Below are 27,922 nucleotides of genomic sequence, written 5' to 3' on the forward strand. Positions count from 1 at the left end.
TTGCAAGACAGAAAGAAGGGATAAAAAGACCTTGATAAACAACATTTTCCAGAAGTAATATCAGTATCAACACATAGCATGGAAAACAATTTTGCTGCCACTCTTTGAAGTATCCAAATAGTTAGCCGTTGCTATGTGATGAGCTGCCTGGTACCATCAGGAATGACTCCTTCCTTTCTGGCCAATCTGGCTTCTAGTCATAGTTTCTGAAAGCCATGACTAGAATTTCCTTCAAGAAGCTGTAGGATGAAGGCGCTAAATTGCAATTCCAGTTAATGGTACTTGAACCCATGTTAAAGGAAACCAATATTGTGCAGCTGAAATTGAATTCAGTGTCTTCTTATATCTCAAATGACTCTCTTCTGTCCAGTTTATAAGGCACGGCTAGAGGTTAAAGGGAAAAACTGATTTTCAATTTGTGAGTGCCTCTATTTATTAAGAATTGGAAGAGGTAGAAAGCAAGTCCCCAGCTTGAAAGCAACATCTATTTTGGGTCCCCTCCATTTTCTTCACACACAAAAGTTTTCATCTTAAGGCATAATTGTCTGCCACATAATTAAATATAGGCATTTTGAGGAAATGTGCTGCTCCTTCTTTGCTAATGTGTGGTTATGTCAATAAACATTACTACAGTGCTATATGGTCTGTAGTACTCTGGGTGTTTCTTTTCTGCCAGTTGATCTGTGCTTTGTCAAATAGCTATTCCACACACACACACACACTTTCATTTTTTACTTAAATAAACTCTGCCATCATTTGCAATGTTGGGCTTCATGCTCTTAAATTTGATTTGAAGTACAATATGTTTCCCCACTGAAAGTGTTTGTTGGTCTGCATAGGTATTCTGAAATTTCTTTTTCTTTGTTTCCTTGTGTTACAGTTTAAGAGGAAAGGAATTAATCTGTACATAGAGCAGTTTCCTGCTACAGTTATGGTGATTACAGTGGCAATCTTAGAAGCACTATCTATGCTATGGCTTATGATAATGCATCAGCTCCATTTACAGAAGTATTGTGTAGTAAGAATTAATATTCATTAATACTTTTAAGAAACAGAAGGGGTTTTTGCTACACTTGGTCATACCTAATCCCAAATAAATTCATACCTTTTCAGAGGCAGTAATACATATTAACTTTGGTTCTCTTGTGTTCTTAATGCTTCTTTTTAAAAGTACAAATGGAGGGTAAATGTTCATGACTGCCTCTGGAGGTAGAACTGACTTCTGCTTCTTTGTGCAGAGATAGTTCTGAAAGCAGCAACTTTGGAAGTAAGTCGATGGAGAGTCATGCTTCAAGCAGCAACTAGCTTTTTCATCTACCTTGTTCAGGGTGGTGGATCTGGGAAGAGGGTCTAGCTAGCATTAAGTCCGAACAAGCTGCTTTGGAATAAAGTGAGACTTAAAATTGCTCCTTGTTAATCATTAAATATAATTAAAAGATTTGGGGCATTAAAAGTTTTGGTGGTGATAACTAGTGTAAATTTGGTTGTGTCTTCAGGGGTAAAACTGAGTAAAATGTTTTGTTTTTGTCATATTTATGCAGCTTTTTTTTTATTGCGGAACAGTTCATTGTTTCATGGTTGTTGTTTTTGTTTTTGTTTTGTTTTACTGAGCACTTTAAATTCTGTATGTTGACATACCATAGTTCCTTTGAAAATACTATAAATAAATACCACAACTTTTTTATTCAGATTAAGTAATAAAGGGTTACAGAGTAACGATGAGATAACAGTTGCACTAGGGCTCTTAACTGCATGATAGTCAGCAATAAAAATATAATCTACATGCTTAATCATAGAGGGATGGATGGATGGATAGATGGATGATAGACAGATAAAAATGCTGCTTCTCAGACAGGTTTATTTCTAAAAGTGCATTTGGTAAGAACTTAAGTCAAAGAGGAAAAGGGAGAGCCGTGGCTCTTTATATGAAAACCATGTATGTAAATAGTGTACTACTCCTTAATCAAATTTAATCTATTGCCTTAGAGGAGTGAGGAGAAGATATTTTTGAATGTAATAAATCCAATGAAAGTGCCCCCTCCTGGTGGCAGAAGTAAATTAAATCACCAAAGAATGTGTATTAAAGTAATGTGATGCAGTAGGCTTCTGGCATAATGCACAGGGATTTAACCATGTGACTCTATTAAGAGTAATAGTGCTGCTATAGCTAAACCTTTCCAATAAGGCATGGAAAATTTATTCCTCTGATTCTAGTTTTGTAACCACAAGCCCTGAACAACTCAGCATTTTATTCAGCTCACTTTCTGAATAACTCAGTTCTTTTCAGTTAAAGAGCCTAACACAAGTTGGTGTGCTGGTGAAGAATTGGTTAGATGACTGCTCATGAACTAGGTTTAAATGTCCTTTCCATTTAAATGGTCATTATTCAAGGGCAAATGGGAACAAAATACATTTGATCCATTTATTTAAACCATTACGGTGCTCAGTCTCACCACTATGAAGCAAGTGGAAATATGCTTCACTTCCTGTTTTTTTAGGCTACATAATTGGTCCCACTGGAGTTCATTACCTAGCCTCACCAAAATAAGCTTGTTCGGATGAGAATTCCTTGGAGGTAAGGTTATTCTAACATAACATAGGATAATTTTCTCAAAGCCAGAGTTTGTATTCCCTCATGCTTGCACATGTAAACACAGATGTTCCTTATCACTGAGCATGCTAAAGCGAATTGTATGATAAATAAGATTGTGAGCCTAATTCACACTTCTACTAGTTTTATTGTCTGAATTGTTGTGAAAAGAGCTACAATCAAAGTAGTGTTATGGGAAATGTGTCAAGAATGCCCTGTTCAGTTCTTACGGTGTCAGTTATAACATGCCAGGCTATGGCTCAGTGCCTGCTGCTAAGTTGTCCAGCATACTAATACTCCATGATGCACCAGGAAATATCTTACCATCAAACACTGCAATGAGTTTGGACTGTAACTGAACTTCTCTCTGAACTCCTTAGCAAATCCCCCTTCCCCACCAACACACATGCTGCTCACAGGTTTATTTGCTATTCCAGGAAAGTGCATGTATACATGAATTTGCCTGTCCAAAGCTGACAGAGGTTCTGCAACCCTTATTCCCCCTGTGTATTTTTACTTCTTTCTTTCAGTATGCCTGGTATCGCTCTGTCAGTGTGGGATGCTTGGCAGACACAAGTAGAAACTTCCATGTACAAAGCAGTGTTCCTCTGAATACCAAATTCTGTGGATGGCCAATCACCTTCATGCCCTGAATGTCCAAAGATGTCTAACTGGCTAGTCTTGGGATTGTTGTTGTTGTTGTTTAGTCGTTTAGTCGTGTCCGACTCTTCGTGACCCCATGGAGCATAGCACGCCAGGCACTCCTGTCTTGCACTGCCTCCCGCAATTTGGTCAAACTCATGTTCGTAGCTTCGAGAACACTGTCCAACCATCTTGTCCTCTGTCGTCCCCTTCTCCTAGTGCCCTCAATCTTTCCCAACATCAGGGTCTTTTCCAAGGATTCTTCTCTTCTCATGAGGTGGCCAAAGTATTGGAGCCTGAGCTTCACGATCTGTCCTTCCAGGGAGCACTCAGGGCTGATTTCCTTAAGAATGGATAGGTTTGATCTTCTTGCAGTCCATGGGACTCTCAAGAGTCTCCTCCAGCACCATAATTCAAAAGCATCAATTCTTCGGCGATCAGCCTTCTTTATGGTCCAGCTCTCACTTCCATACATCACTACTGGGAAAACCATAGCTTTAACTATACGGACCTTTGTCGGCAAGGTGATGTCTCTGCTTTTTAAGATGCTGTCTAGGTTTGTCATTGCTTTTCTTCCAAGAAGCAGGCGTCTTTTAATTTCGTGACTGCTGTCACCATCTGCAGTGATCAAGGAGCCCAAGAAAGTAAATAGGAATACTTAATTATGTGCGCCTTGGTTTGGCCCAACAAATACTTCCTGATGTTTTGAATTGTGCCCTTTAGTATTTGAAGTAGTTGGAGAAGCTGTTTGGAAATGTTCAGGCTCTGCTTGGACCACCTCAAACCTGGAACTCCTGGGAAATTTTACCAGTCATTATTTTACGTCACAGCTGGTGTATCTCCTGAAAGTGTGGCGCTAGAGGGCACTTTCAAGTGGTCTTAGCAGATACTCAAAGTCAGCCCTGACAGTAGATTGGACTATTAAAGAACCACAAATTAAACAGATGTTCTTAAAGTAGGTTTTAAATCATATCATCATTATGAAAGGATTATGTGCCATATTTCTTCAGCTTGTGTGTGCATGTGCATTTCTATTCTCTCTACCATTTTGATAACTATTGCCCTGAATCCACAGATCTGTTCCCATTGACATTCTCTGACCATATGCAGTTCGGATGTTGAGTAAAAAGTGCTGTCATAGTTCCTCCTCCTGTCACAGATATATTTTTTCATAGCTATTGTGCTGCATAAGGGAGAGTCACAAGGCCCCTTGTGGATTTTTCCAATGTAATTTTCTGCTGATTAACTACTGCAACTGTACAGCTTGTGTCTTGATTCAATTTTTCCTTAACTGCATCTGAAATTGATGCCCGGTGATTAATATTTTCCTGACTTTCTAAAAAGATGGTCAAAAGGTTCCTGTGATAGTAATTTGGTGAATTCTTCTTTCGATATACAGTATGTATAAGGCAGCCTTGGGAAAGGGAGTGGGGAAGTAAAACTCTGCTATCTGAAGTGAATGCCCAAGCTGTATTTCAGAATAATACAGCCCATGGAAACCATCATGTTGCTTTGGTTAACCTGTGACCATTCCTGTTAGGCACCACCTGATTAAGATGATTGGAGAGCCAGGAGCAACAACATAGCTCCCTTTCCCCAAAATGGTGGGCAGCAGCTCATAAGACTTGTAGTTTTCCAGATGCAGTTTTCCCACAAGTTCTCCACAGGTTTTCCTGTTCTACCATAAGAAAAGTGTACTACAGTAGTTTACAGTAGTAGTTTAAAGAAGGAATGAAAGTGAGAGGCAGCCATTGTTGAAGCTGCTCTCCCTCCTTGTTCAGTGTTGGCAGGAGTAAGTGAAGAGGATTCAGTGAGTAAGATTTAACACTTTCTTCTCTCAAAGCTGTATAGACTATGGGGCTGAAAAGCTTAGGATTCCAACCACAAGGAAACAGACCTGGAGCAATTGCTCCTTTTGGCACAATGTGTATTCCATACTTATTCCATAGGATAAAACTATGATTCTGTATCTGTACCTTCTTAGAAAGCTAATACAGGAGATTGTAAGCTAAATGCAACTCATCAGAAGGTTGTGCTGTGGTTTTCATTCTGAAGATTGATATTGTATTGTTATGAGTTTGTGCCAGGGGAGGGGGATAAGCCTCCTGAATTTGTTACAATTTAGTAAAAGTTATAAATAATAAAAGTTTTGTTAAACTTTGCCAAACATGGAAACTTTCTGGATTTGGTAATGCTAAGGAGCCAAGCCAGCTGGGCAGAGCTACCTGGGTGGGCCATAAGCAGGGAACAAAAGCTAGTGATGACCCATCAAGGAAACCATCAGGAGGGCAAGTCTTCCTGACAAAGAGGAGTGGGAGCCCTTCTTTGCTGGGTGCTAGTGGGCAGAGACAAAACCCAGGTTTAGTGTTTCAACTTTGAATGAAGTGTGTGTGTGTGTGTGTGTGTGTGTGTGTGTGTGTGTGTGTGTTGGAATTCTTGGAGCTGGTTAGCAATGAAAAGGAGAAGGGTGGCAGAACTCCAAGTGAGCTGGGGATGGCAGGTTGAACAAAGAGACACACAGGGTGGGTTTTTGCTTTCCTTGGAATCCAGTGCTGCCCTTATGGGGGAAGGCAGACCCACATAAGATGTGAATGCTCTGCAGTCCAGTCCTCCCACCATCTTGGTGCAGGTTGTATACATGTGAAATAAAATCATATATCATAAAGACACCACAGTCTTTTTTGTGCCTTATTCCCAAAAGGAAACACACACCCTGGGTTAGTATATGGAAACCCTGGAATCTCACACTGCTCATGGAGATTGGGGTGGCATGTAATAGTATTAAACGTAAAAGTGATTTACTAAGCTCTGGCTATGAGAAGGCCATGCTAGATGAAATCGCTGTCTACTGTGCCAGTACCACCGAGGCATGAGATCATGCCATGCTCTTCAATAGAGCCCAACAATTGTCTTTTATACAAATTGCCTTTTATACCCTATTGTACGCCCACCACAATCTCCATATGCAGAATACACACAGTTGGGGTGCATAGTGATAAAGTCAAGGCAGGAGAATACTTTTCTCCCGTGATTCATTCATGCTGCAATTGTGTCAGCACGTATTGTCAAGCAAAAAGGACACAAGGCATCAATGTGACAATGTTGCCACGGAGGAGGTTTTTTGACTAACAGAGAAGTGTGTTGGCATTGCTAGGCACATGGCTCATTTAAATCCATTTTGATTTGGCACTTCTGAGTTAGCTAAATGGTTCAAATAGTTGGAAGGCACGGAGGCAGACAAATACAGCAATATTCATGGTTCCAGTGCACAGTCATAAAACTTGTTTCTTTAATTTGATCTCCTTATGCTGCAGAACGTTACAAGTTCCTGCTTATGTCTTCATGTTGTAGATTGCTATGCCAGGGGAAAGGATGGTGACAGCAGAGAATCGGTGTGGTAAAGTAGATTGGGTTTTTGACTTGGGGTCACATCCATACCATACATTTGAAGCTCATGGATTCCTCCAAAGAATCCTAGAGCTGGGAAGACCTGGATCCAAATCCCCACGCGGACCAGCCTCACTAGGTGACCTTGGGCCAGTCACTTATTTCTCAGCCTAGCCTCCCCCACAGCATTGTTGTGTGGGTAAAATGGTCGAAGGTAGGAAGAACATGTGTGCCACCTTGAGCTCCTTGGAGAGAAAGATGGAATACAAATGGCATTCCAAAAATGGAATACAAAAAAAATAAAAAAATAAAAATTAAGGCAGGGATGTTCAGTTAGATCCATTTATCTGGTTGATCTAGTGGCTGCTGTTGCAAGTAGGGTGCTGTACTATATGGCCTTTTGTTCAGATGCAACAGGGCTCTTTTTAATGTCCTTACCACATATTAGTTCATGCAGAAAGAAGAGCATGTGGAGGCTCTCAGACATAGCATTTGCTTAAGGGACGGTAAGCTTTCAAGGACAGCTCTAGTGCAAAATGTTTTGAAAAGCAACAGCCCTATGGAATAGGTTATATCTGCATGATGAGGAAAGCTAGGTGAAGATCAATTTCACTTGGCTGCCCTTCCTTCAGCACAAATGAGCATGGTGAAGCATGACTATGTGCAGTTGGGAGACAGGGGACCCAAGTGGAGAAAAGCTGGGTTTGGAAGGGTGCACTGTTGCAATGGTGTGGGCTCTATCCTGCATCAGAAGCAGTATTTATTAACAGTTTGGCAGACAAGTGGGAATGCGAAATAAAATGGAAATTGGTTGTAATTTTACATTTACAAATATGTGCCAAAATACATTGAAATTGATAGAATTATGCTGAAGTTGTCCATGGTGTTGGGTGCTATCTAGTGTTAGTGTAACACTTTTCCAGGGCAGTCGTGCCTTAATGTCTGAATTCAAGCCTGTTGCCACCAAAAGAGAAAGGCATGCGTTTAGAAGAGAAAATATTGTTACAAAAGGTGCCATCCCAGTCTCTGCTGAGCAGTAGCATGATTCCAGGGGATTCCAGGCGCTTGCCTGGGATTGTGTTCCTGTCGGGAAAATTGAGGCACATCAGAGACTAGTGTCTTTGAGAAATATGGTTTATTTTACACATATTTACACTTGGAGTCTTCAATGGAGGGGTACCCCGAAAATGTTTATCCTTGCCCCTCTTCAACAAACTTGGGCCCAAAGCACTTAGGGTTTCCACATGTCCTATATTGTCCCGTATTTCAATGTAAAATGCTGTGTCCTGTGTTTATACTGTTTTGTCCTGTATTTCATGTCTTCTCTTTTTCTTTTCTCTTTCTCTTTCTTTAGGGATCCTCCTCTCAAAATGCATGTGTTTGAAAGGCTGTATTTAAGCTCTGGGTAGCCAAACACAGACAGATTTACAAGTGTGTGTGAGAGAGACAAATTCCAGAGGGACCATCCTGTTAGGCTGCAGTAGATTGTACTGTAATAGATTGCTTTGAAGTCACTTCAGCACCAGACATAAGATGGTATGCTCACAGTACATATTAACACACCAATGTATTCTTCTCCCCTGTTGGGTTTAGGAGGAAGGGAACTAAAACAGTAACTTTGGATTCAGCACAAATAGCAAGTCAGGTCTCTGTTTTTCTTTCTTTCTTTGTAGTACCAAGTTTGCCTGTTTCTTTTAGTCTTTTTCTTATACACAGCCTTGATTACATCACCTCCAGCCAGCAAAGGGAAGAGGAAGGATAACATGTCCCTTTACAGAAAGATTTTCAGCTACTTGGTTTCCATGGCAACATCTTGCCCCAAGCTTACATAACAAATCAGATACTTAACAGACCTATTTACCTCACAGGCTATTTACCTAACAAAGAAGCAGGTCTGACTGTTTTATAGCACCTTTTCTGCAGGAACCCCACATAAATTCACAGGCAGGTGCCCCCCCCCCAAAAATCATATAGCACAACCTCAGACTCAACACAAGATATTATCCTTTTCTACAATAAAAGGCTGCTTCTCTCAAGTACATGTGCTTATCATCTGGACAGTAGTAGCAAACTCTATTTTACTCCTGTAGTTTTGTTTATGCTATAATTTATATGAGTTTAAAATCTGCACATGCTCACAGTATGGTTTTTAAAATCAGGGTTAGCAAACTTGATTTTTTTGCTCCAACTTTAGGAATTTAAAAGCAGTTGCAAAGCATGGAATGGAGTGTGGTAGGAAGGGGGGGATGTTATTTTTTTCCTAAAGTAATACACATGGCTGTCCAAAGCAGGTGGTGGAGAAATTAAAACAGTGTCTAAAATTACCTAGCTGCACCACTGGCCTTTATGCAAATCTTTATTGCAACCAAACTCACAATGCTGTGCAGACCTCTGGTTGCTACATCTCAAAATGATGCTGTAGACCCAGGCATCCCCAAACTGCGGCCCTCCAGATGTTTTGGCCTACAACTCCCATGATCCCTAGCTAACAGGACCAGTGGTCGGGGAAGATGGAAATTGTAGTCCAAAACATCTGGAGGGCCGAAGTTTGGGGATGCCTGCTGTAGACTGTTCAGTTTGAAAAGCAAATTACCAGAAGGCTCTAGGTACTCATTCCCCCATGAGGAAATGTTACAGTATTTGGGGCTTTTTAGCTTCGAAATAGTTGAGTAAGCAGGGTGGGGGGACATGACAGGCGTTTACGAAGTCAGGTATGATGTGGAAAAAGGAGATAGAGTTTTTCTTCTTTCACAATACTATGAACTCAAGTTCATCGAATGAAGCAAATTGTGGGAGATTCAGAAATAAGGAAAGGAAGTTCTTCACACAGCACCAGGGCCACCAGCTTAACTTTAAAGCAGGATTACATAGATTCAGGGAGGCTGCCTGTGCCTCATGAATACAAGTTGTTAGGGAACAACAGGGAAAGAGGACTATCACTTTCATGTCCTAGTAGGATACTGTGGGAAACAGAATGTTGGACTAGATAGGGCTTTGGATCCAGCAGGCCTCTCTTTACGTTGATTTCCTGGTATTTTGAACAGTTCTGCCAAAGGAAATAGGATTAGGAGGAGAGGGATGGGCCAGCATAAACATAGTTGGAAAATTGCTGTTCAGCTGATTAAATGGATAGAACGAGGAAACGTGTTTGAAGGCCTGCTGAACTCTTATAATGTGGATGACGTAGAATATTCCTGTTCTGAGTCTGGAGTCTCAAGACTTAGCTGCAGAACGGAATCAATTGCAAGATTACAGATATGTAGAGGAGTTGCTGTCATTTAAAGCCTTTTTTTGTATTGTGTAAATGCATACATACAGATTTTATTTGTATGCCACCTTAATGCAGTTCAAAACATGCTCAAGGCAGCTTACAATGTATTATTACAAAAATAACAAAAGTAGTCATAAACAATAAAAAACATCAACCAAATCAAAACAATTTCCACATAACTTTCCCTGTTTAGGAAGGTTTTTAATGTTTGTAGTTTTATTCTGTTTTTAGTGTTCTATTGGGAGCCGCCCAGAGTGCCTGGGGAAACCCAGCAAGACGGGCAGGTTACAAATAATAATAATAATAATAATAATAATAACATCTAAAATAATGATACAAAAAATCTAATATCAGTAACAGTAATAAATGTTTCACCACCCACAATGATTCTAGAGGCATCTCTCATTTTGGGCCGTCTGAGATTTAGGCTGCAACATTATGCGTGAATTGAATTCAATGGGAAGTTTGAGTTAAATTTGGATGGGGTTGGGGTGGGAAAAGATGTATCTGTCACTGCTGCCATGAAGAGACAACCGCTCATGTTCATTTGTGACATGTGCTGTAGCTCAGTCATAGAGCATCTGCTTTGCATGCATAAGCTTCAGGTTCAATCTCTAGCATCACCAGGTAGGTCTGGGAAAGGCCCCTGTCTACAACCCTGGAGATCCGCTGTCAGGCAAGGTAGACAATACTGTGCTACTTTGTTAAAACAGAACTGCCTCCTCAATCAGTACTATAGTGCAATGACAGAAAGTATTACTAACTTGAGTAGCTACAGGTTTGCCATTATTTCTGACTGTTTTATGTATTTCTCCTATTTCAGAAATATTAATAAGAAAAAGGGTATCAGTTTATTAAGGAACAATCTCATTCCTCTATAAATGCTTTAAAAACCACATTACTCCAACCTCCTTGCTTCCCCCAAATTCCCTGCTTTTATTGATTTATGGTGCACAATGACTTTATTTCTAATTAATTCTGCTCAGTATTCTAAATTATTTATGAGCCTACATTTGTGATATACTTTTGCTTACTGCACCACAACTCTTCCACCTGCAGTAAACATTAAAGGACTCAGAAGAGTGAAAATGCAGTTCAAGTGCTTTATGCAAACTAAAAAAATGCAGTATTTTGCAATTCATTAAAATGCTCTTTCTATGAATGTAATTGGATCCATTTCAGTTCTGCACCTGAATAAAATGTGCAGTGACAGCAGAAGAGCTTGCTGTATTGTTCAGTTTTATTTATATAATAATGCCCAGTTGTTCCCCCTTAAAAAGTTTTCAAAGACTTTAAAAGACTTTTTAAAACCAGGTCTTAATTTCTGAACAATTTGGGGGCTTGGAGGCATGTTTGGAAATCTAAATTCGGTGTGAGAGCCACAAAATGCCTGTTTAACTTTTTAAAAAAGAAATTGGAGGGACAGAGAGCCTTGGCAGGTACGAAATAAGGTGTCTGAGGGCCTTGTGGCAGTGCCACTATTACAGGTTTTGTCTGCCAAAAATGTTAACATTGATGAAGAAAAAATGTTCTAACAATGACATTCTTTTTCATATCAATCTTTGGAACATTAATAGATAATATTGAGTAGTCATAATGTTGTTGTTGTTTAGTCATTTAGTCGTGTCCGACTCTTCGTCACCCCATGGACCATAGCACGCCAGGCACTCCTGTCTTCCACTGCCTCCCGCAGTTTGGTCAAACTCATGTTCGTAGCTTTGAGAACACTGTCCAACCATTTCGTACTCTGTCGTCCACGTCTCCTAGTGCCCTCAATCTTTCCCAACATCAGGGTCTTTTCCAGGGAGTCTTCTCTTCTCATGAGGTGGCCAAAGTATTGGAGCCTCAGCTTCAGGATGTGTCCTTCCAGTGAGCACTCAGGGCTGATTTCCTTCAGAATGGATAGGTTTGATCTTCTTGCAGTCCATGGGACTCTCAAGAGTCTCCTCCAGCACCATAATTCAAAAGCATCAATTCTTCGGCGATCAGCCTTCTTTATGGTCCAGCTCTCACTTCAATAATAGAGTCATAATAGAGATATGATTTTTCAAATGTGAATTCAACCTCTCTTTATAGGAAAGATGTTGCATATTATTTCCTACTGGTTGGTTGTAAGGCTGGTCTCTAAAAAAAAATGTAATTTTGTATTGAAGTTTTAGGCAACTTCTTATAAGATAGAGCAATAAACTCAGTCTTCTTACCCTTTCATTTGGTTGTCAGATGAAACATAATGCATGGCAAAAATTACTCTTACAGATCAGCACAACATAAGCTGAATATAGTCCAACTGTCATATATTGTCCCCTTCCAGGTGCTTGACAAATCACTTGCTTTTGCAGCCTTGGACAAGCAGCAAAACGTAGAAGTTTATCAAGCCCCTGATATGCTACCACAGTCAGCATGATTAGAGTTGTGCAGACCTGCGTTATTATCAGCAAATCTTCCCAAGATGTTAGAGGGCAATAACATATTTTGGTTGTGTCAAAACATACATGCACATATGATTGGAATAACTGGAATGGTTACATGCTTTTGGAGTGCTTTTTAAGCTTGGACTTAAATTGTGACAGTTGAGTGCCTAGCTCCCTAGCCCTGAGCTATCATGCGGAGAGCTATAAGGATACATTAAGCTTCATCCCTAGATTGCACTTAAGACTCTTACTTAAATTCTGTGCTGGGTCAGCTCTAGAATAAACACCTAGCAAGGCTAGCTCCATATGCCTCTTATGTCAATGACAATCACAAAGTTTACCATTTATTTTGATGGATGAAAATGGCACCTTAGCGGCCTGATCCATAACCAATTATGTCAAAGTACTTGGGCTTAGATCAGTTTATTCTTACAGGTTTCAAGAGCGATCATTAGGTGAAGATTTATGCCCATTGAAGCCTATAAGAACGTAAGGTGAACTTATCAGTTAATAGGTTACAGATTGGTTGTAAAATATTTTTGTGCTTCAGGGACACCATATAAATATCAGGAAGCAAAATTCTCTTTGTTTGCTTGCTTATTTTATTTAAGACTTATTACAGACCACTTAGTTAAAAAAAAAAACACCTCTTACTCATTTGATGGTGAAAAATTATTAAAAAATATAGATAAAATCAGCAGTACTGAAATGCAAGTATACATAATAAAATTACATGCTTCGATAGGCTTGCTGAAGTAAAACCTTTTTTTAGCAGGCGTCTATAGTGAAGGCTGCTGCCTGAGGCAGGAAGTCCAGGACATGAGTGCTGCCACACTAAAAAAATCAAGTCTTTGCAGATGCAGAACGAATATTACATGGCCCTTTAAAAAGTGTGTGCTCTGCAGATTGACGCATTTGATAGTTCTCTGCCTGGGCACTTGAATTATCGTAGGACAACGTTATTATGTTTAAATTTCTTTTCACAATGCTACAGTTGCTTCACACCCACACCCCAGCTTCACACCCACACCCCAGAGAAAGTTGCAGCACTGGAGACTCAGGCAGTGAAGTTAGTATTTCATAAGTGCACAGCCGGCTGACAGGCAGCCCTCTCCTTTGATTTGTGACCATGCCTGTGTGGCACCAGTCCTGCACCTGCAGAATGCCAATCTCACCACTGACAGTAAAGTTGCCCGGTGCTCGGTTGCTACCTAATATCACACAACCACCACCCCATGCAAAAAGAATGTGACTTGAATGTCTGGAAGTATTTTTATTAACTTTTCAGACAAAACCACGGAAACAGAAGAATGCCCTAATAAAATTTTTGGAAAGCAGTTGCCAAATGGGAATGCTGTAAGGCAGATTAATCTGTGACTTTCAGAGGTAAATGGTCTGATCAAAATTCAAGTATCAGGCTGAGCTCTTCTCAGCTTATTCTATATGAGCATTTGATAAACCTAGTGTAGCAGGCAGATTTAATCCCATTACACATTTTTCAGAGTTTACATATAGCTGATGATACGGCAAAAACAACTGGCTGTGGACAATATTTCCAAAGGTTATTGCCACTGGATTTAATACATATTTTGCCAAAGCATAATAACTTCCAATGACTCTGACTCTTTATTCAGTTTTAATTTATCACACATTATTATGCTAGAGCTGCTGATATTTTTCCAGCTCTTGTTATCTTTTGTTGTAGTATGTTTTCTTAACTCAGTTACTTCCACAGGAAAAGCTGCAGCGGGAATATTTCTGTTGCACTTAACCTTCCTTACAGCAAAGCCACCTCCACTGATTCTGTATTTTTATTTTATTTTTGTCCTACTGAACTGCAGACTGACTTCTTTGTCCTTCACCTCATGATAGGTTGCTGCCAATGTAAACTTCCTCCCCTAGTTCACGAATACTTAATGGCGCCTATGCCACCACCCTCACCTTTTAAGATACACAATCGAATTAAGCTTGCATGTTCACTAATGTCTTTTGGAAAATATTGTGAGTGTGAAAGTGTTCCTCAGAACTACTGCTTCCTTTTGTCCTGAAACACTTCCTTCTCACCTGATGAGTTACACAGCTTTGCCCATCTAAGCACCAACTATAAATGCCATTAACTGCTTGAGTGTAATTAAAGTGCACAATTAGTTAATAAGAGCTGCAAGGGAGCCTGAGCACCATGAGAACCATCAGATATGATGGGGAGGGAGAATTTTACCCTTTCCTCCTTTCATGGTCCCACATCACTGACATGCATATCCACCACCATAAATTTAAAGTACACTCAATGCACATTTAAAGCACATGACTTCCCTCCCAAAATCTTGGAGACTTGAGTTCCACCTCACAGAGCTACAATTCCCAACACCCTTAACAAACTACACAAGGGTTTTTCACATTATATTAAGCTCCAGCTCCTCCACTTGATTGAGCACTCCAAAGCAAAATTCTTCATCCAAACATTCCTCCCCCTCTCTCTTTCTCTTGAATAGCAGTGTTTCTTCTATGAAACACTTCTTCTATGAGATCCAGCGCCGAGGGCCTTCTGGCGGTTACCTCACTGCGAGAAGCAAAGCTACAGGGAACCTGGCAGAGGGCCTTTTCGGTAGTGGCGCCCGCCCTGTGGAACACCCTCCCATCGGAGGTCAAGGAGATAAACAACTACCTGACATTTAGAAAACACCTAAAGGCAGCCCTGTTTAGGGAAGTTTGTGATATTTTAATGTATTTTGGTATTTGCTGGAAGCCGCCCAGAGTGGTGAGGGAATCCCAGCCAGATGGGTGGGGTATAAATAATAAAAATAATAATGACACATGTCCAGGAATTTGAGTAGGATGGTGTAGGATGACACTTTAGTCAGATGTGAGTTTGTTTAGTTCATTCAGCAAATTTTCAACACTGAAGAACCAGCCTGGAACTTATAATTGTTTTATTTCTACCTTGTTACCCCACCTTTCAAGGAGCTCCGAGCTCAGGACTGTGCATGATTGTGTTCCCTTTATTATTATTAAAAAAAATCAAAATTGGGGGTTGTCTTATACATGGATAATGCAGATTGTGGATGGGCAATTGGTGGCATCCGCGAGCAGGAGATTGTCAGCGACGATTGGGCGTGTGATTGGTGGATGCATCAAGGCCTGCTGGCGACTGGCTGCTGCTGGGGCAATTGGGAGTGGCGGTCAGGCGGTTGAGCATTTGTCGGCAATCAAAAACTGGGCACCCCCCCCAAAGAAAGCTCAATAACTGTGGGCAATCTCCCCCCATTTCCTTAATTTGGGGTCCCAAAAAATAGCAGCCGTCTTATACACCGGGGGGGGCAGTGTAATACACAGAAAAATATGGTATGTTAGGCTAAGAAAGTGTGCTTCAGTTTAACATGTGGGACCTGTAAAGCATGTTGCACTGCAGTCTTCCTATTCAGCATTCCAAGATACTCCCATTACATTTCCTACCCGTTCCTAACCCTAACGTCCACCCCCAAAACAGTCAGTGCACTTAGTCCTTCGCTTCTTTTTTCCTAACTATTTTTGGTACTTCTTCAAATCCTTTTGGCTTTCTTGAGCCTCTTGGTACTTTGCTCTTGTATGTAGATGGTATAACTTTAGATACTGAAGCACCAGCACTCACTGCTAAACATTGAAATAAGAGGAACGATGACACATTATTGTTACTTTCATTACTGGTACAAATACTCTGTAAACTGTGTGCTTTTTCACTTAAAGGACAAAATTCCCACCCAAAGCCAATAAATCATTTTATCTAAAATTAACATACGGTAACTCCTTCCCTCTTCAGGGCATTTCAGGTTTATCTTGTTATTTCTCATACAATTATCCATATATAGAAAACCGAGACTGAAATGTTTATTTCTTTAAAGTACACCATCTCCTTCACTGCTTATTCATCCTCTGAAACTGCAATCATCTGGGTCAGCATAATCATCTCCATAGCAACCAAACTGATGAAGATACGTATGTTTTCTTTCCAAAAACACAGAAAAAAGAATACCCAGAGGGAGAATGTATTCCTCCTTTGTTGTGCCTGTTTTCAAACTTTGTTAGCCAATCAACAGGCAAAAATAAGACAACGAACAGAGGAATTAAACAGTTTGTGAGTAGAGCACAATTTGTTTTCCAACTTTTCTGGAGAGGGGTGTTTATAATGCAGCATTGCTGGAAATTAGTTAGAATTAATGAATAGGGCTTAGTTTGAGGTATAAGTTAATCTTGTCAAATGGTAAGTGTAATTAGCAGTGTTGAACATCTGCTACCATCAGTTTACTTCCACCTGTTCATATTTCTAAATTGGTCTCAGGCTTCTCCAGTGATCTGATTGTAACCAGCAGCTAAACGACCTTTCTTTGGTAACAATTGGAGGAAGTTGAGAGTGGAAATAGGAAGGTTCTGCAGTTACAGACCACAAACATTCTGAAAATTCATGTCAGCCTTCTAATGAAGATAATGCACATCTACTCCGTCACAGTGGGGTTGTTAAAATTGTTTTGCCAGAATGTTAAAGCACACATTTCCCTTTTACTGGTTATCATCTGTATACTATGAAAATTAACAGCACCATGTATAAGCAGCTTAAAATATAGATGTTTACTTTTTACCTGCATGTGCATTTAAGTCAAGTTTCATATTGATAAAGGGGGTCGAAAAGCTAAAGGCCATTCTGGCAATTATTTTTTGTCACAGAACAGGGGTGACGCATGAAACTTGTGGAATCTGCAAAACACATCTGTGTTATTCCGTTTTGTTGGTGACACATCTTCATTATTCCATGTGTCAGAGTCACGACATGAGAAAATGAAATAATGTTATCTATTTTTCAACCGCATCACTATGGGAAATGTGCTGACCAATCTTATCCATGCTTACTTGGAAGTAAGTCCCACAGAGTTCAGGGGGACTTAATCCCAAAGTGTAAATAGAATCTCAGCTTTATTGTCAGCACTATAGTAGAAAGCTAAATTTCTTTTAAAGCACAGCACATGTGACAAAAATTACTACAACAAAGGGAAGCAGTGGACTGTCTGCAACTTCTCTCTAGGTTATTTTGAAAGAAAATCTGCCCCATACTGCCTATATCTTGACTACAAATGGAACAAAGGATTGTTTATAATATGCAAGGCTTCTCAACAGTTATATTGGTTGCTGTTTTAAAAGTTCTAAATGCTAACACATAGGATGAAATATAGGATGAAAATAATTATATTACCAGATTAATATAATCTGGTAAAACAAAGCTCCAGTTTTGTTCAGGTATATTAATTGTGGGCCCAGTGCCCATTTCCGTTAAATGGATGACATATGGGAAATGATGTTTCTGAGTGGGAACCTTTTGACTTCAAATGTTTTCTGTGTTGCTTGTTCAGGATTAGGAACTGGAATAAGTGTTATGACAGGATGTAGCCATGTAGAATGTGGCAATTCTTACCCGTGTTTATTTTATGTTATTTCACATTTTAGCAGTGTCCCTTTTCATAAAATCCTTGGCGCAGAAATTAATGGCCTGGCTGTCGCAAGTTTGCATATGCTCCAACTACACCAGATGCAACAGCAGGTGCTTTTCTTTTCTTTTCTTTCTTTTTAAAAATTGAATCATAACCCATTTCCCCAACACTGGAGTGCCAGGCTAGGCAAAACAAAGGACTTGTGAAATAGCAAGGTGCCTCCATATGCCAGGTGCAGAACAGAATAAAAGCTTGTTGGAATCCAGATCTGAGGAAGGAATAGGTATTGGCATACTTTTCTGACACGGGATCTAGTGCTTAGAAATTATGTTCCTCCCCTCTGCCCCGACTACCAAGCAGGGAAAGACTGTTTGCCTACCATGCAAAATTTAATTAATATGGGAAGGCAAAATCTGTTGGGTTGGTTTTTTTTTAAAGTAGCATGAATAAAGAAAGGAAGGATGGTCCAAACTCTGGACTAAACTACTTTCTCTAGATACAATGACTCTTGTAGCCTTGGAGAGTAAATTTTAAGTATGACACCTGCTGGAGTTAGGTTACACAGGCTGTAGAGACCAATGACCCAAAATGTATGTTCAGTTGACCCAGATATGATAAACTGAAGGCAGCCAAAACAAAATAATTTCCCCCCCTTCCAGTAGCACCTTAGAGACCAACTAAATTTATTATTGGTATGAGCTTTCATGTGCATGCACACTTCTTCAGATACATGCACACAAAAGCTCATACCAATGACAAACTTAGTTAGTCTCTAAGATGCTACTGGAAGGGGGGGAATTATTTTGTTTTGACTATGGCAGACCAACACGGCTACCTACCTGTAACTAGAACTGAAGGCAGCCGGGTAGATAATTTAGGAGTTATATAAACTTTAATCTTCCAGGTGGTGGATCAAAGACATGGTAATAAGTAGCACAATTAAGTCTACATCACAGTTTCTCTGACTCCAAGACTAGTACACGAAAAGGTCAGGCATAAACATGGTTGTTCCTACTAGGATTTCCCCTGCTAATCTATTAACTATAAGCAATTAGAGCTGTATACATGCCCTCTCAAAATTCCAACCCTATTTGTGGCAGAGAAATTGTGGGGGGTGGGCGGAACAACAACAACAATACTGCATTTATTAAGTTATACACCACTTGCTTGCCAAAATGACTTACATGTATTCCAACCCTATTTGTGGCAGAGAAATTATGGTGGGGGTTGTAATAATAATAATAATAATAATAATAATAATAATAATAATAATGCATTTATTAAGTTATACACCACTTGCTTGCCAAAATGACTTCTAGGCAGTTTACATGTATAAAACCGGTTATAAAAATATGGCCATGCATAATGAAAATACACAATAAATTCATCCAAACTTCAAACATTCATAATTAAGACATACAATAAACAAAGTGATTTAAATAGCATACCAGTTATACCAGCAGTTAAAACAAAGTTGGAGGTTCAGTCAAGAGGTCAGGAATGTTTGTCTAAATCAGGGGTCAGCAAACTTTTTCAGCAGGGGGCTGGCCCACTGTCCCTTAGATCTTGGGGGGGGGGAATGAATGAATTCCTATGCCCCACAAATAACCCAGAGATGCATTTTAAATAAAAGGACACATTCTACTCATGTAAAAACACGCTGATTCCCGGATGGTCCACGGGCCGGATTGAGAAGGCGATTGGGCCAGATTCAGTCCCCGGGCCTTAGTTTGCCTACCCATGGTCTAAATAGTTGTGCTTTCAACACCTTCAAAATTATCCAAGTTTCTTGGGGATTTGGCTCACCATTAGCAGTTTCAGTAGTACTGTTTTTCTTTCCACCCTAAGTTTTATTTTTGCTCCCTGGCTGCCATTTTTCATCCTCCACATTTTTAGGGGTGCAGGCTTTTGTTGGGGGGGGGCAGAACCTCAGATTTGTATTGATTTTTACTTATTGAGGGGCAGCTACCCCCCGCCCCCCTTGGCTACACCCATGGGGGGCACAGGAAGGAAACGAGTTCAGAAAGGGACCATAGTCAGAAAAAGGTTGGGGAACACTGCCCTAGAAGACCTAGCAAAGTTTAATCAGAAAAAGTCATCTGATAAATTTCATCTCAGTTGCAAAAAATAAAGCAAAACAGAGAATGTATAGTAGCAACATAGGAAGCTGCCTTGTACTGAAGCAAACAATTGATCTGTCTAGGTTGTTATTGTCTATACTGTATAGTTCCTGGCAGGAGGTCTCCAGGGTTTTAAATGGAAGATGCAATGTACAGTTGGAATAAAACATGGCATCAAACAAAATCATAAGATATTTAAGGTATTTTCTGTCCTAGGGCATTTCTGATATGGCACTCAGCTCTACTTCTCTATTACAATTGAACCAAGTGAGGCTGTGCAAGCCCTGAACCAGTGCTGAGTGCATTGATGAGGGCCAATATACTAAGCTTGAATCCTATGGAGGCACAGTGAGTGAGTGAGTGAGTGAGTGAGTGAGTGAGTGAGTGAATGAGTGGTTACCATGTGTAGGGGAAACCTACTGTGGAATACATTTGTATTATGAGGACATAAGTTGATTGAATTGTACGATTCTTCCCTACTTATTGACACCTTTGGTAATTGCAAGGGTTTGGGGTTTGCTTTATTGTTTTGATTTACTGTTTGTGCTCCAGGGATAAGTGGCAGCAGGATGTCAGCAGGATGTGGGAAGATCTGCTAGTGGGCCAGCTGTAGGATGAGTTCCTGCAGGCAGTAGTGCAGCTGCAGAGTTGCTTAACCATGCTGGCCCCTGTATATTGGCCTAGCTTAACAGGAGAAATGAATTTAGGTATTAGACCAGCCAGCACATAGCCACTAAGGGTTCAGAGTATATAAACCAGGCATGGCCAAACTTGGCCCTCCATCTGTTTTGGGACTACAATTCCCATCATCCCTGACAACTGGTCCTGTTAGCTAGGTATGATGAGAGTTGTAGTCCCAAAACAGATGGAGGGCCAAGTTTGGCCATGCCTGAATAGGGTCTGTCCCTTGGAGCTTTGGTGTTGCATCTTAGTCAGCTGGAGTCTTTCAGTTATTAATCCCTGGATCGCCCAGTAATTGAATGGAGAAGTATTTTCTGTTACTTTGCTTAAAGACAGCTTCACTGCTTTTTGGTGCTGTATTTAAGCCTGCAATGTAATAAAAGCATTGAACAAGAATTGTGTTGTGTTTGCCTTTGAATCCAAAAGATCAAAACACCATGGGCGGGAGATGGGCAAATTGCCATTTCCAGAAGGAGCTCCCACTCCCTCTGGTTTACAGCCTGGGGCTGCTCCTGAACCACATCTTTTTTACTAGAAGTCTTGGTGGCTAGGAGCACTTTCTGTAAACTTCAGTAAGGCAACTGCAGTCCAATTTATGGACTGGAATAGCTTGGCCGCTGTGCTTCAGGTGCCTGTAACCTCAGAATTAGATCATTCCAACATCCTCTGTGTGGGGCTTCACTTGTGCTTAGTTTTGAAGGTACTGCTCCAAAAATATGTAGTGATGGCCACAAACGTGCATGGCTTAGAACAGGATTTGAGAATTGATGGAGGATAAAGCTATCAATGGTTACCAGATACTATGGCTGTATTCTACCTCCACTATCGGTGGTAGTATGCATCTCTGTACCAGCCACTGGAAATGGGCTTTAGGCATGATCCAACAGGGCTTTTATTACGCTTTTATTCTAGGTTTGGTTAGTAAATATTCCAGCACTGTCTGCAGGGCTGATTTTAGCCACATATGTCATGGTTGTTTGCAGAAAGGTTCATCATTTCATACCTTCTAAGGCTACAAGTATTACCATTATTTCTGCAGTGGCCGTTCGCATTTTGAAATGACATTACATGTAAAATAAAAAAATTCCTTCAGTAGCACCTTAAAGACCAACTAAGTTTTTATTTTGGTATGAGCTTTCGTGTGCATGCACACTTCTTCAGATACCTGAAGGTATCTGAAGAAGTGTGCATGCACACGAAAGCTCATACCAAAATAAAAACTTAGTTGGTCTTTAAGGTGCTACTGAAGGAATTTTTTTATTTTACTTCGATCCAGACCAACACGGCTACCTACCTGTAACCATTACATGTAAACTTTGCCTCCTGTAACTTGCGCATTAATCTATTGGATCTTAAAGTTGCTTCTGTCCCTCTCAGTTCAGCAGAGCTGTTCTATCAGTGCTCTGAAGCATATAGCCATGATATTTTCATTCTGTTTCCCATAATTTGTTTTCAGTAAAAGTTTGATTTGCTCCAGTCAGCCAAAGATGCCCGAGAAACAGATGGTTCCCCCCCCAAGCAAATTTCTAACGTGAGGAAAAAAGATTATCATAATTGTAATATAATACACTACTCGGCATAGCAGTGGAGTGTGCCACAATTCTCGTGTTTTTACTTGCTTTTGTCTCTCCTCTGAGCACAAAAAGGAAGGAAAGCAACACAGAATTTCAATTTTCTTCTTGGTGAAAAAGAACAGATTGCATTCAGCTATGAGGACATTTCAATTGTCATCGCTGTCGTTATTTTGTAATGAGTTCTGTCTAAAAGGACCTAATAGAGCATTGTTGGGGCGGCAGTGGCAGTGCATACACACTTTTCTGTCACTCAGACATTTGTTTTCTGCTGTTTTCCCAAACATCAACATCACTATTTGTCAAGTATGTTTGTTTCCTATACAGAAGGAACAGAACGGACTTGAAATTAGGGTAGTGTTGGAAACTTTGGCACCTGCTTGTGTAGGGAGATGAGTAACAGAACAACAATGAGTAACAGAAATAAAGCCTGTAAATCACTTTAATAAATAATAAAGGTAATAAAATTTATTGAATTATTTGTTTTTAAAAAATACATTTAATCTTATGTTAGTAATACATTTTTTCATTGAGATACTGTCTTGATTTGTAAGAATTGTGAATGGAAGGAGGCTAACTGAAGACAACTTTCCACCCCTCTTCACCTTCTTGCATTTAGTTGTACACCTGTTTCACTTTTTTTAAAAAAGCTCCAGGAAATGGGGAGACACACCTATATAGTTGTGTGTGAGGGGACTGTTGGAAAGCAGTGGAGAAAACCATCCAGAATCAAGCAGAGTCATCTTGCGCAGGAAAATTCACTCACAGAAGTTGCCTCTGTCCAATTTCAGGTGATTTATCACAGCACTCATACCCCACCCCATTGCATGCTGTTGGGAGAGGCCCCCATCCCTCCATTATGCACATCGTTTCCTGGACTTCATTTCAACTCATAGGCCTAACATACTTTCAGGCAGTGAGCTGTTATTACAATAAGTCTTGAGGAAACAGATATTAAAGGAAACAACCACCACCACATATTCCTATTATAATTATACCAGCTGCCTTCTTTTTATTGGATTTGGGATTGTTGTCTTTCATATCCCTCTCCCTTAATTCCTTCTGCAGCAGAAAGATCTGCAGGCAACAATTTTCTCTTTTCTGGTTTTTCTTCTCCTTTTCTGACTCTAGTAAAATGATGTCAATAAAAGACAGAATTTCAGTCATGGGACCCTTACCTTTTAAAGAGGAATATGCTGAATGTTTGGTGTAGTACAAGCTAACCTTTAATTATGGCCATATCCAATCAGCTGCTTTTGTGGACATAGTAGCTCAAAATACTAGAGCTAAGTATTAAGTTAGTGCTAGGACATAACAGTGCAATGACATAACTGACACATTCATGCCTATGATGGCTATATTCAGATATCTAAAGGGCTGTCACGGGGAAGATGGAGCAAGCTTGTTTTTTTCCTTCTCCAGAAGATTATCGGGAAGAGCTTTCTGAGTTTGTAAGAGCTGTTTGACCTCAGGGACCCTTCCAACTCTCCAGTTCTATGAATCCATGCTTATCTGGAGCCAGGCTGTAGAGCAATGAAGTCACAGCTGTGCCTAGCTCTACATTTTCTTGTCCTGGAAATAAAATCCCAGTGGTAGACTGTAAAACTGCTTTCAGAGCTTCTGAGCATTGATGAGGGAGGGGGCCATGTGTCTACAAATCTACCTACCAGCTTTCCAGGAGCAAGTGTCTCTGGTCTTCTTGGTGAGAAGTATGTTGCAGCAGTACACAGCCCTCTCCCCTGAGCTCTTTAGTTGTAATGATGCTTGGTTTTGAGATTTCAGCAAGTTCTCCTAAGAGGAACTTTGCAGGTTGGTTTCTTTTTTCTGCCATCAACTTTTTGCTGAGCACTCTTGTCTTCTCTCTGTCTGAGTATTAGCCTCGCCACTATCTATAAAATGTTCAGCTTGTGTCTTAATTAATGTATGCAACACTCTTTGCTGAAAAGCACACTTTCTCCCATTTACCATCTGGTGCTGACTATTACAGAGCTTCGTTACCTATAAAGAAATGATTGTTGGATGAAAGGTGACAAGTGCCACATAGATATGTTCAGTAGCTAGCAAATATGACAAGGGAGACTTGAAAAGCTGGTGGCAAAGTAAACAATTCTGTCTTAGTTGGGTTCATTTGAGCAAGAAATCCCCACCCCATAAGTATATTGCTCTTTATACAGAAACAATGACAAATAATCTGTCATGCATGGCTCCTTTCAGGAACATTCAAGATCTTACACGAGTTGTTCAGAAGGTGTCAAAAGTGACAAGGGCAAGTTTGGCTCCCCCCTCTTGAATCTCTAATGACACTTACCTGACATGGTTGTGTCATAATAACCTCAATTTTTCCGCTTCCTGTTCCATATTGTTAGCTGCCACAAGTGGAGGCTGGGATGCTGTCATGTCAGGACTCACAAAACTTACTTGGAGGAGGGGGAAGATAAAAATGTTTATGGTAACAGCCATCACTTTAGAGTTTTGTCTAGTTTGGCCCTAAGGATGGAATCATACTTTACCTCAGTAATGACATGTTCCCCAAGTCATCTTTGCAAAGATAACTCAGTTGCAGTGAAGAAGGACCATTTGCAGTTGGTTGGCTGGAATATGCTTATCTCTTTCTGTGTCCCCCAGCCCCCCACTGAAAATGCAGTCCAGACTCATATCGAACAGTTAAAAGTGACCACGTTAAAAGTATTTGCAAGGGAAATTAGTGATCGGGGAAGGGTTAAACACTTCCTCCCACGTGAGGAGCACAAGGCAATCTCCAGAACCCCCAAAACAACACATGGGGGAAGAAGAGAGGGGATCATTCCATCTGGCAAGCTGAAATACTTCTGCAGATGCACCCTAAATGAATGTAGTGTTACAAAAGCTGGACACCACCTCCAATCTCTGCCAGCTGTAGCAAGATTCCAAGCATTCACCTGGGGTCTATGTGCCTGTGAGAATCATGATGCTGCAGAGACTGTTGTATCCCCAAACTTTTCCTGTGACATCATTCCCAGTTACCCTGGCAACCTTCCAAATATCCTGTCTCTGTTCACGCTGGATAGAATCTCTGTCTTGGGTTCCATGACACACACAAAAGGCAGAATATATAAATATAAGTAAATAAGGGCCACTGGTCCCATCTCCTCCTGGCAAATAGAAGGGAAAGAAATGGAGGCAGTGAGAGATTTTACTTTCTTGGGTTCCATGATCACTGCAGATGGTGACTTCAGTCACGAAATTAAAAGACGCCTGCTTCTTGGGAGAAAAGCAATGACAAACCTAGACAGCATCTTAAAAAGAAGAGACATCACCTTGCCAACAAAGGTCCATATAGTTAAAGCTATAGTTTTCCCAGTAGTGATGTATGGAAGTGAGAGCTGGACCATAAGGAAGGCTGATCACCGAAGAATTGATGCTTTTGAATTATGGTGCTGGAGAAGACTCTTGAGAGTCCCATGGACTGCAAGAAGATCAAACCTATCCATTCTGAAGGAAATCAGCCCTCAGGAAATTGGCCACCTCATGAGAAGAGAAGACTCCCTGGAAAAGACCCTGATGTTGGGAAAGATGGAGGGCACAAGGAGAAGGGGACGACAGAGGACGAGATAGTTGGACAGTGTTCATGAAGCTACGGACATGAGCCTGACCAAACTGCGGGAGGCAGTGGAAGACAGGAGTGCCTGGCGTGCTCTGGTCCATGGGGTGACGAAGAGTCGGACACGACTAAATGACAACAAATTAAAATGGGCTGCAATGAATCAAATCTCCATCTCTTTCTGTTCTAGATTTTTCTGTTCTTACAACTGTTTAAAGGTTCTACTCAGGAAATGTGCATTACCATATGTGCTCAGCTATGCAAGTATCGTAATTGGGTTAAGGACAAGAGTAGATATGATTTATGTGATTGATTAGTTCTGGGTAGACATGTATAATGTATAAAAATGGGACCAATAGATAGCTGTATTTAGAGAATTTATCCTATTTCTGTATGAGGAGTTTCCACTGTCAATGGGCCTGCTTGGGCTGAACAAAGATGAATACTGTATACATGTTACCAACGTGTGTGTGTGTGTGTGTGTGTGTGTGTGTGTGTGTGCAAGTGCACTGTGATGAAGCTGTTGTACACTTTTTCTCACATTTCGGCAACCATTTGAAATTTCAAGCTTTCATCATTGCAGTTGTCCTTAAAAAAGAGATACACTTTGAAATTAAATGAACAACTGGCAAAAGCTAAGCAGCTGAGCAAAAGCTTAGGACTTGAGGCTCATAGATCATGAAGTGCTTTTGAATGCCGAATATAGCATCTGATTATTTTGGAGACTGGCAGTCTGAGAGCATCTTCCTAAAAAGAGAGAGGGAGAGAGAAAGGCAGAATTATGTATTCTGTTTATGTGTGAAGTACAAGAGAAAATTTATAATGGGATTAGCATATAACTTTCCAAGAAGGAATATGCAAAATATTTTTTTAAAACCCAACCCTGGTGTAATTTCAGTTTTCCAACAATAGTCTCAAGCTATTAGAGGAGGAGGATATATGACCAGGCACATTTGCCCCCTCAGTGTGTATGAAAAGCTGACATGTTTCTTCATTAGCTGTTAGTTGCCTTATTCTTCACTGCAATATTCTGTAGAAAACATGCTAAAGCCATCAAATTATACAAAATCTTATGACGGCAGTGGTTAGAAGAAAGAAAACCCCTATTATATTGTTATAGATTCCCTTCCCATATTGCGTTTTATGATGCTTTCTACCATAACGGGAACATTCAGTCTCCGCCTTCTAAATCTACAACCAGATAATTAGCTGATGTCAGAATGGAGCAAAGAATCCTGCTTTTAATGATTTTAACACTACATTAATTTGTTTTAGCACAATTCCGCTGCGAAAAAGAAATCTGGAGACATCATGGACTACTGCAATGCACTCTATGTGGGGCTTGGACTACTGCAACGCACACTTTGCGGGGCTACCTTTGAAGGTGACCTGGAAACTACAATTAATCCAGAATGCGGCGGCTAGACTGGTGACTGGGAGTGGCTGCTGAGACCACATAACACTGGTCCTGAAACATTTCCGAGCACAATTCAAAATGTTGGTGCAGACCTTTAAAGCCCTAAATGGCCTCAGCCCAGTATACTGAAGGAGCACCTCCACCCCCCATCGTTCAGCCTGGACACTGAGGTCCAGCTCCGAGGGCCTTCTGGCAGTTCTCTCACTGCAAGAAGTGAGGTTACAGGGAACCAGGCAGAGGGCCTTCTCAGTAGTGGCACTTGCCCTGTGGAATGCCCTCCCATCAGATGTCAAGGAAATAAACAACTATCTTACTTTTAGAAGACATCTGAAGAAAATCCTGTTTAGGGAAGTTTTTAATGTTTGATATTTTATCATGCTTTTAGTATTCTGTTGGGAACCACCCAGAGTGGCTGGGGAAACCCAGCCTGATGGCCGGGGTATAAATAAAAATATATTAATACTAATATCAATCCAAAACCACTTACTCTGATTGACCCTTTCCCCACACCAGATTTGTTGCTACCTTATGCAAGCTTGAGTCTCAACATAGACAACAAACATCCATAACCCTTTGCAGGGCTCCAATTGGGTGGGTGGGTAGAGGGGATATACATTTACTGGGCTAGCAGACTTTTCTTTCTTTCTTTCTTTCTTTCTTTCTTTCTTTCTTTCTTTCTTTCTTTCTTTCTTTCTTTCTTTCTTTTATTAAGTAAGTCCATAGGACATTTCTGAAGAAAGTTAGAGCACCAAAAGCAGAGGTAGGCAGCACACTTACTAAGGATGCTCAGTGACTT

The 27,922-nt window shown here is 40.5% G+C and overlaps 2 long non-coding RNA genes across 2 annotated transcripts in view; both read left to right on the forward strand.

Annotated features, from left to right (window-relative positions):
* Window positions 1-27,922, forward strand: part of LOC118080685 (uncharacterized) — a 54,081-nt gene that overhangs the window by 6,228 nt on the left and 19,931 nt on the right. The window lies entirely within an intron of this gene.
* LOC148686922 (uncharacterized) lies at window positions 16,278-27,590 on the forward strand. Its single transcript, XR_015948456.1, has 3 exons — window positions 16,278-16,412; window positions 17,774-17,867; window positions 26,985-27,590. It is a non-coding gene; the product is annotated as an uncharacterized LOC148686922 (long non-coding RNA).

This window comes from Zootoca vivipara, chromosome 2 (genome assembly GCF_965207765.1).
Source record: "Zootoca vivipara chromosome 2, rZooViv2.hap1.1, whole genome shotgun sequence".
In the NCBI taxonomy this organism is placed as follows: domain Eukaryota; kingdom Metazoa; phylum Chordata; class Lepidosauria; order Squamata; family Lacertidae; genus Zootoca; species Zootoca vivipara.